The following is a 10,161-nucleotide window of genomic DNA, read 5'->3' on the forward strand; positions in this document are numbered from 1 at the left end:
GTGTGTGTGCACGCACAAGAAAGGCAGACAGCAAGTGTGTGTTGTTTGGGGGCCCATTTGCTGCTGTAATTGATGGTTATCAACTTTAACTTTTTTAAAATGACATTTCTTTATCATTTCTGTTTGCCATCAGATAATATGCCTGAATTGAGTGAGCTAGCGTATTCTTAAATATCTTAGAAGCTCAATTTCATTAAACCTTAGTAATAACATTCGCATAAAAACTATATGTATATGAACTTGCTAAGGATATGGATAGACAATTTGAATTTCCCTATGTTATCAGCCATCTGTATTTATCCAGACTCCTTAAGGGATTCACTGACAGCTGTCCACACTTCCCAGGTGGCTCAGTCGGTAAAGAATCTGCCTGCAATGCAGGAGACACAGGTTCAATCCCTGGGTCGGGAAGATCCCCTGGAGAAGGGAATGGCAACCCATTCCAGTATTCTTGCCTGGAAAATCCCATGAACTGTGCCTCCCGGCTGAGCGAGGAAGCAGGCAGATGAACCTGGCATTTTGGGGCTTCCCAGGTGATACTAGTGGTAAAGACCTGCCTGCCAATGCAGGAGACATAAGAGATGTGGGTTCAATCTCTGGGTCAGAAAGATCCCCTGGAGGAGGGCATGGCCACCCACTCCAGCATTCTTGCGTGGAGAATCTCATGGACAGAGGAGCCTGGCGAGCTACAGTCCATAGGGTCACAGAGAGTCGGACACGAATGCATCGATTTAGCACACACGCACGTCCATAGCCACTGTCCAGCACTTGAAATAACCATTCACATCAACTCCCTTTGATCACGCCTCCCCCCGGCCTCAGTCAAGAGCAATGGACTAAGCTCCAAATTCTTTATCCATAGCACTAAAAGTTAAAATAATGATTGGAAAGCTAGCATGTGTTTTTAATCACAGACATGTTCAGTCCTCGAATTCCCAGGAGCTAACCACTAGCCCTGACAGGCCAGCCCTTCTCTCATCCTTTCTAACACACCGAGCCCCTCATCCATACCTGCCCCGTCCACTCCAGTCACCTACCCCCTGGTTACTGGACACCCCAACCCTGGCCCCCCTCAAGAGGATCCAAAGCCCAGGATCCAGCCTTGGAGGGTCCCTCGGGTCCAACGTCTGGGCCTTGCTGGCCTCTTGTGGCCAGAAGTAGAATTATCACACGTTAAAAAGGAAGGCGATCCAGGAGTCCTCTGACTGGGGCTGGGAGTCGGGGTGGCGGGGGCAGTATAACCAGGAAAACTTTCTCAGCGGTACACGTCGGAATTTAAGATGCACCGACTCTCTGACCCGCTGACCCCAGCTCTGGATATCCCAGATGAGTTTTCTCACCGAAACACACTTCCTCTGGTTCTCAGTAAAAGAGATAAGAGGAACGTTCTCATCGTCGAGATCAAAGAAACCACATAACCCAGAATGTGGGGGTCCCTGCAGGACCACTGTACATGGACTTCTTAAGGCAACAAGAACACTGGAGTGGGTTGCCACTCCCTTCTCCGAGGGACCACGTTTTGTCAGAACTCTCCACCATGACCCTTCCGTCTTGGGTGGCCCTTCACCGCATGGCTCATAGCGTCATGGACTTACACAAGGCTATGATCCACTGATTCTGTCCCTTCAACAAATCCCTGGCATGAAAACGGGGAGAGCGGAGACTGTTATGATAGAAATGAGACTTTCAGGCTCATCACATCGTGATTCAAAGGAGACCACCATAAACAAGACCTGTTAGACAGTCGGGGGTGGAGCCTGAGCTGTGTGCTTGATGATGTTAAGGAACAAGTGTTCATTTTGTGAGGTGAGACATGGATTTATGGCCATGTTAAAGGGGGGGAAAGGTTTTCTAGGATGTAAACTGAGGTATTATGGGTGACATGAAATGGTGTCTGGGATTTACTTCTCAAATATTCCCACCAGATGTCAGGGAGTGGAGCTGAAACAAGAAGAGTGAAGCGTTGATTGCCAGCAAAGTGGGTTATGTGTGTGGAAATACATCGTGCTCTATGTTTTTGGTGTATGTGAAAATATCCATAATTTTTTTTTTTAATTAAGTTCTTAAAGAGGAACAGAGGAATTCCCTGGTGGTCCAGTGGTTAGGACTCCATGCTTTCACTGCTGAACTAAGATCTCATATGCCACATGGCGTGGCCAAAATGAATAAATGAAAGGGGAGCAGAGAAGACAGTGGCACGGGGACTTGGGGACCTGCATGGTCATGTTACAAAAGCAAACCTGGGTCTGCTCGCCCACACACGGTGAAGCCAATCTACTGACACTCGGTCGTGCTAAAGGAAAAGCGCAGCATTTATTGCAGGACACCAAGGAAGGAGTCCAGATGGAAGCCTTTTCTCACCCCAACGTGAGAGACGATGGTACCCAGGACACGGATGGCGGCAGAGAGGGGGACGCGGTCAGTTTCTAACTATATTGGAAGCAGGATCGGCACTGTTTGCTGAGGGTGCAGCTGACTAGATGCATAAACATCCCACAGCCGGATCAGTAAGTCCAGGACCCTAGACAAACACCCCTGTAGCCATCGGCCCCAGACACCCAGACTTGATCCGTAACTGACAACTGCTCCACTTCCAACTTAGGGCCAACGGGAGAAAAGCAAATACGCGCCCCTCAGCAGTCGCACGGGATGTCTCACTTCCAGGGAGCCTGCCTCCAGCCTCCCCCGGCAACAGCCTCCAGGCAAGACCCACCTAAACCTCCTCTTTTTTTCCCCATGAAGTCCCACTCCTCTGCCCGCCTCTGAGTCTCTGCCAGACCCCAGCGATGGTGGGTGACCCTCTTGCTATAGCAAGTGCGGAGTAGACAGCCTCTGCTTGTTCTCATCTGGGTGGTGGTTGTTCTTGCCCACGGGGGTGAGAGAAAGGTGTGGGGGGGTCCCTGGCTGAGGTGGGGAAGGCCTAGGGGAACAGTGGCTTCGGGGAAACCCAGAATCGGCTTTGGGTCTTTAAGTTGGAGATGCTCCATGTGAAGTCTCGAAAGGGAAGACTCCAACATTCCAGAGCCCAGGGGAGAGGTCGGGGAGAAGGAATAAATCTGGGAGTCAAAAATAAGATGGTACTGGGACCTCCCGGATGGTCCACTGGCTAAGACTTCACGCTCCCAACTTGGGGGGCCGGGGCTTCATCTCTGGTTGGGCAACTAGATCTCACATGCCTGCCACTAAGATCGGGTACAGCCAAATAAATAAAATATATATATATATTTTTTTTTAAATAGGACAATACAAGAGAAGGAATGACACATCCTGAAATAGTGAAAAAGTGGAAACATGCTAGATACCTACCAACTCAGAAATGCTGCTTTAAACACGGGCAGAACAGCCAGCTCTGGTGGGACCCCAGAGCAACTTGTAGAAAACAACGCATTCAATCTGGATTGGCCTCGAAGTGTCCCCAGGCTGCGTGGTTACGTGGAAAGGCTAGAGGTAGAGGTGCAACTTACATAAGGACGGAATAGGAGCTCAGCGGCCCCTCTCCCTGGGAAGACAACCGTAACTGGTATGAGTATTCCAGAACAATCAATCAACATCTCTGGAAATGGTCCTTGGGGCAGACAGCAAGTAGAGTCACATTCTTTCAAGAATGTCAACTAAATCTATGAAAAGCTTTCAAGCCACAACCCCCGACGTCACCCAATCCCAGGGCCACGTCACAGCAGCTCAGCTGGGGAGGCCAAGAAGATGAGGCGGTTCCCTCCAGCCCAGTCTGGGGGGGAAGGGCTCCCCCAGTTTCTCATCCCCCCCTGATGCGGCAACTCTAGTCCAGGCCCATGTGACCGGCCTAAAGGACCCATCTCTGCCCTCCACCCAGTCCTCGCCGGGCGGAAGCTGTGTGCCGGGCGTCACTGAGAACGCTGAGGTCCCCACCCACCCCACCCCGGTCTACTCTCCTCCCCTCTCCACCTCGAGACGTGTGTGCAGAGGAAACTAAGCGGCCCCCGCGGACCCCCAGGGCTGGCCTGAAGAGCTTGGATGACATGTGTGTCACTGCGAGATGGACTGGTCGCCACCCCCAGCTCAGGTGAGGCGACCCACGATTCTGCTCCGAGAAAGCGGCGAGACTCGAGGATGAGGAGCTCAGCTCTCGTGCCCAAGGGGACCAGCTGCTTGGGAACCCTGAGCCGAACACGCCAGGCCTAAAGGGAGACCTCACACATCTTGGAGGAGATGCTCGGACCTCCGGGAGTTTAAGAGAGAGAGCCAGAGGAAGAGACAACCGAGAAATGCCCTCCTGGGGTCGCAAACAATCCTGGAGGCGGCAAGAGTGTGCCCACTCAGGGCAACACTCGGGGTCAAGGGAAAAGCCTTCCCCACACGCATCCACCCCACCAAACAGATGGAAGCCTCGCCGGAACGCCTGACCTAACCGCCACCAGACAGCAAGCTGCGCCTTCTCAGTGGCTGCTCTCGGAAGCCAGGAGGTTTGTTTGTTTAGTTTTTTGGGCCGTGCCACACAGCGTGTGGGATCTTAGTTCCCCAACCAAGGACTGAAGCCGCACCCCGGCATTGGAAGTGTGGAGTCAACCCCTGGAGTGTCAGGAAAGTCTCCGTTCAACCTTTCTTGGTAGCATTCTCAGGAGGTGAGTTATTTTAGCCCTGGTGATTATTGAGGAAGCTGATGCTCTGAGAGGTTGGGTGACTGACCCAAGAACATACGGCTGGTAAGAATCTGAGCCATTGTCTGATCTCAGTGTTCCGTACATCCTGACCCGCCTCCCACCGCCACACTTCGAGCAACGTGCCCGCCACCACCCTTTCGCTGCCGCGCGGCCTTCCCTCCTCCGTGCCAGCTGTGTATCCTGCGAGTTTGTTCAGGACGTTGCCTGTGGGTGGGGGACTGCGGGCGTTGCACACGAGAAGAATACTTGAGGAATGTTCTCCAGGCAGATGATGCCTCTGTTGTGAAACAGGGCAGGACTCTATGGTGCTTGTCTGCCCCCCTCACTTCATGTCCTCTGCCTGCGTTTTGCCTTCAGTCAAAGAGTAAATTTAATCAGAGAAATGAGAACATACGAAAAACAAAGTCAAAGGAGATCAAATGATAATAATGTGGTCACTAAGTGTAGTCAAGGACCTTTAGTGCTTTCTCAAGGGCAACAGATAATATTCTGATCCATATCCTGTGAGCTGTCTTATACATACTGAAATCCCAGGTGGAGAAATTAACTACATAACGACCGGACTGTACCCATGACGTGAGCTGCACAATTCAGAGAACTGACCTCCAAGAATTGGAAATAAACCGACCCTGGAACTGAAGATGTGTTGCTGTTGTTGTCCAGCTGCTAAGTCGTGTCCGACTCTTCATGACCTGACGGGCTGTAGTACAACAGTCTTCCCTGTCCTTCACTAGCTTCCGGAGTTTGCTCAGATTCATGTCCATTCATGTTGGTGATGCTATCTAACCGATCCACTCCAGTACTCTTGCCTGGAAAATCCCATGGACGGAGGAGCCTGGTAGGCTGCAGTCCATGGGGTCGCTAGGAGTCGGACACGACTGAGCGACTTCCCTTTCCCTTCTTTCATGCATTGGAGAAGGAAATGGCAACCCACTCCAGGGTTCTTGCCTGGAGAATCCCAGGGACGGGGGAGCCTGGTGGGCTGCCGTCTATGGGGTTGCACAGAGTCGGACACGACTGAAGCGACTTAGCAGCAGTAGCATCCTCTATTGCCCCCTTCTCCTCCTGCCCTCAATCTTTCCCAGCATCAGGCTCTTTTCCAATGAGTCGGCTCTTTGCAGGTGGCCAACGGATTGGAGCTGCAGCATCAGTCCTTCCAATGAATATCCAGGATTGATTTCCTTTAGGATGGACTGGTTTGATCTCCTTGCACGGTATGGCTCATAGCTTCATTGAGTGATCCAAGCCCCTTTGCCGTGACCAGGCTGTGATCCACAAAGGGGAACTGAAGATTAACTGTACCCAAAACAGTCGAGATGATGCTGGTCAGACCACTGATGACGAACCTGAAGTTGACTGTCAGCGCTGACTGCCGTTTCTGTGTGGAGCCCCTGCCTGCTCTCCGTAAAAGCTCTTGCCCACTGGTCGCCGGCGGGGGGAGTCAGCCTTTGGACAGATGTCTGCCCTCCCCGTCCCCAGTTGCTGGCATCTGAAATAAAGCCGATTTTCCTTTCCACCAACCTGGCCTGTTTATTGGCGTTTCAGCAGCAAGCAGCCAGACCCTACCTTTGGGTAACAGTTCTACGGTTGATTCAAGGAAGGGAAGTGCTTCTCCGTGGGACTGGCATCAGGCCAGTCACCTCGAGGAATCCTGAAGTGATGACAAACCCCTTAGCCTCCTTGCTGCCCTACGTGCCATCAGGAATGTCGGCCATGCCATCCCCAGGTGCCCAGGAACCCGAGGGTGTGTGAGTCACACACAAGTCAAGGTCTCTGGCACAAAGCCAGTCTGCTTGCCAACATGTGTTTCCTAACACCACGCAGATAATAAAGCAGTGAAATAAAAACTGGGTGAGCCCTCAGCTCATCCCCGTCACCAGGAATGGAGGCCTGGAATTTAGTTCTCCAGGCAGTGCTGTAAGCAATGGGAAAAGAGTGAACAACATTGACAAAAATTCTGCCTTCTCGGAGCACGTGTTCTAGTTGGGAGGGAACATTATTGGACATATTGGACGAGCTAAGTGCCATTATTGTTGTTGTTCAGTCACTAAGTCCTGTCAGACTGTTTGCGACCCCATGAACTGCAGCACACCAGGCTTCCCTGTCCTTCACTATCTCCCAGAGTCTGCTCAAACTCAAGTCCCTTGAGTCAGTGATGCCATCCAGCCATCTTATCCTCTGCTGCTCCCTTCTCCTTTTTGCCCTCAGTCTTTCCCAGTATCAGGGTCTTTTGCAATGAGTCAGCTCTTTGCATCAAGGGCCAAACTATTTTATCTTTAACTTCAGCATCAGTCCTTCCAATGAATATTCAGGGTTGATTTCCTCTAGGATTGACTGCTTTGATTTCCTTGCAGTCCAAGGGACTCTCAAAAGTCTTCTCCAGCACCATAGTTCAAAAGCATCAGGCTTCTATAATATATGTTAATAGAAATATAGCACAATGAAAGGAATGGGGAATATGCAGAAGGGTGGAGGCTACTGTATTCAATATGATTATTCAGGTGTCCATACCACATGTCTTCTGACCAAGTCCCTTACTATTAGGTGAAGAGAGCTTGGCAACGGGCTCATGCCCTTGGAATTCACCACCCTTAGCATGTGCCCTGTTACTCAGTAGAAGATGGGATGGCTTCACTGAAGGTTCAGTTCTAGTGCCAGCTAAGAGGCCACGCCCTGTGAGGCCCGGGTGTCCTTCTACAACACAGTACAGGGACTTCCCCGGTGGTCCAGTGGTTAAGACGCCACACTTTCACTGCAGGGAGTACTGGATTGACCCCAGGTCAGGGAACTAAGATCCTGCAAGCTGAGAGGCATGGCCAAAACCAAAAACAAGACACCGTTCACGGCTGCAAACTAGAAGTGCAGGCAGTACATATTACATATTACATCTAATTATTCACTTAAGAAATTTCTGTTTCCCCAAAACAGACTCAGGGCTTCCCAGGTGGCACTAGTGGTAAGGAATCTGCCTGTAAATACAGGAGATTCAAGAGATGGGGGGTTCGATCCCTGGGTTAGGAAGATCCCCTGGAGTAAGAAATGGCAACTGGCTCCAGGATTCTTGCCTGGAAAATTCCATGGACAGAGGAGCCTGGCAGGCTACAGTCCATGGGGCTGCAAAGAGTCAGACACGACTAACTGAGCAAAACAGACTCAAAGATACAGAGAATAGACTTGAGGTTGCCAAGCTGTGTGTGGGGGGGTGGTCTGCAGTGGAGGGAAGGGCTGGGAGTTTGGGCTTAGCAGATGCAAGCTATTTATATAGGGTGGATAAACAACAAGGTTCTATGGTATAGCACAGGGAACTATATTCAATATCCTGTGACAAACCATCATGGAGAAGAACATGAGAAAGAATATCCATATGTATAACTGAGTCACTGTGCTGTTCAGGAGAAATTAACAACATTGTAGATCAACTATATTTCAATAAAAATTTTTAAAAGGGGAAAAAAACAAAAAAAAGAAATTTCTGTTTCCATCCACACAACCCTACATTCACTAGATTTTGAGATCCAGCCACCTATTACTCCATGGAACAGAGTCACGGTCAACCCCTGGGGCATTCGGGGATTTCTACCTGCCGAACCTCTAGAGAGAGAGGGAGTTACTACCCTGAGTGGACTGATAGATTCTGACGAACAAGGGGAAATTGGGTGGCATTTCAAGGTGAGGTCAAGGGCTGTCTAAAACCCAGGGATTTACTTGGGGACCCCTTTGTGTGCCTTTGTTCAATAATAATGGCCCAAAAGAAACTGTGCCAACTAATACAGACCCACTTGAAGACATTGCTTCTGCTCTATATCTTGATGGGCATTCACATTTATACATTAATGCACCTACATAAGGACTTCCCTGTAGCTCAAGACGGTTAACGAAAGAGATCAGGGTTTGATCCCTGGGCCGGGAAGATCCTCTGGAGAAGGGAACAGCAATCCACTCCAGTATTCTTGCCTGGAGAATCCCATGGACAGAGAAGCCTGGTGGGCTACAGTCCATGGGGTCGCAGAGGCGGACACAACTGATCGACGAACGCACGCACACACACCTCCATATGTACGTGTCCACATGGCCAACCACTAAAACGTCTCCAGCTGGCTCCATGTCCCCTCCCAAGCAATTTCCCACCAGAAGTAACCACTATGCTGTTTTTGACTTCATATAAGTGGACTCATGTGGTATATATTCTTTTGTGTCTGGCTTTTCTCACTCAATATTACATCTGTGAGATTATCCAGGGCGTGTGTCTTTTTCATTACTGCGTAGTATTCTTTCATGTGACTGCACCACAATTTACTTATTCATTCTGTCGTAGCAAAACGATTGGGTTATTTCCAGTTTGGGGGTTGTTATGAATAAAGCAATTATAAATATTTTTACACCTGTCTTTTGGGGGAAGAGCACTCATTTCTACTGAGTACATACATAGCGGCAAAGTGGCTGAGTCATAGGGAATATGTATGCATAACTTCTGTAGACACTGTCAGTTTTCCACAGTAATTCTAACGATTTAGGGCTCTACTCACAGTGTTTCAGAGTTCCACTTGCTCCACATTGTTGCCTGCACTTGACACTCTCAGTTCTTTCCATTTTATCCAACTTGGCAGATGCTTGGTTGTCTCCTGTTTGCTCTTAATTTGCATTTTCTTGATGAGTGTCAATGATGACCACCTTTTCAGGTGCTCACTCACCATTTTGATGCCCTCTTCTGTGAAGTGTCTGTGCTCAAGTATTTTACTCATTAATAAAAATGAGTTGTCAGTATTTTCCTCCTTAATTTGTAGTTCTCCAAATGTTCTGGAAATAAGTCCTTTGTCAAAAAATATGGATTGCGAATATATGTATCCCATTCCAACCTCTCTTGATGATCTCTTTTGATGAGCAGATGTTCTTAGTTTTGATAACCAACTTTTTATTCTGTGGTTGGTAATTTTTTAAAGTGCTTGTTTAGATGACTTTGTTTACATCAGGGACACTGAGGCACTCTCCTATGTTTCCTTCTAGCAGCTTTACTGTCTTACTTTTCAACCTATAGGTTTCCATCTACCTCAAATGAATGCTTGAGTATGGTATGAGGTGGGGGGACGGGGCAGAGTCTGCATCTTTTACAGAAAAGACCATTCTTTCCTCAGTGATTTTCTTTCTTCCTTTTTTTTTTTAGATCAGTCCTATTTTTTTAAATTGAAGTATAATTGATGTACTCACCCCAGTGATTTTCAAGGCACTGGTTTCCATGACTAGAATTAACACATTTGATCACACCATTCTGTATTTTCAATAGTGACATATTGCTAGCCTGGTGGGGTGCCATCTATGGGGTCGCACAGAGTCGGACACGACTGAAGTGACTTAGCAGCAGCAGCTCTTGGTACAAAGATGAGTCTCTTGCCTAAAGTATCTTTCTAAAATTTCTTATTAATATAGTTTTTTAAATTATCTATTATTATTATTGGCTGCACTGGGTCTTCCTCACTGTGCCTGAGCTTTCTCTACTTGAGGCAAGTGAGGGCTACTCTTCCTC

Source organism: Giraffa tippelskirchi, chromosome 13, assembly GCF_054371585.1.
Source record: "Giraffa tippelskirchi isolate mGirTip1 chromosome 13, T2T-mGirTip1v1.2.pri, whole genome shotgun sequence".
Lineage (NCBI taxonomy): Eukaryota > Metazoa > Chordata > Mammalia > Artiodactyla > Giraffidae > Giraffa > Giraffa tippelskirchi.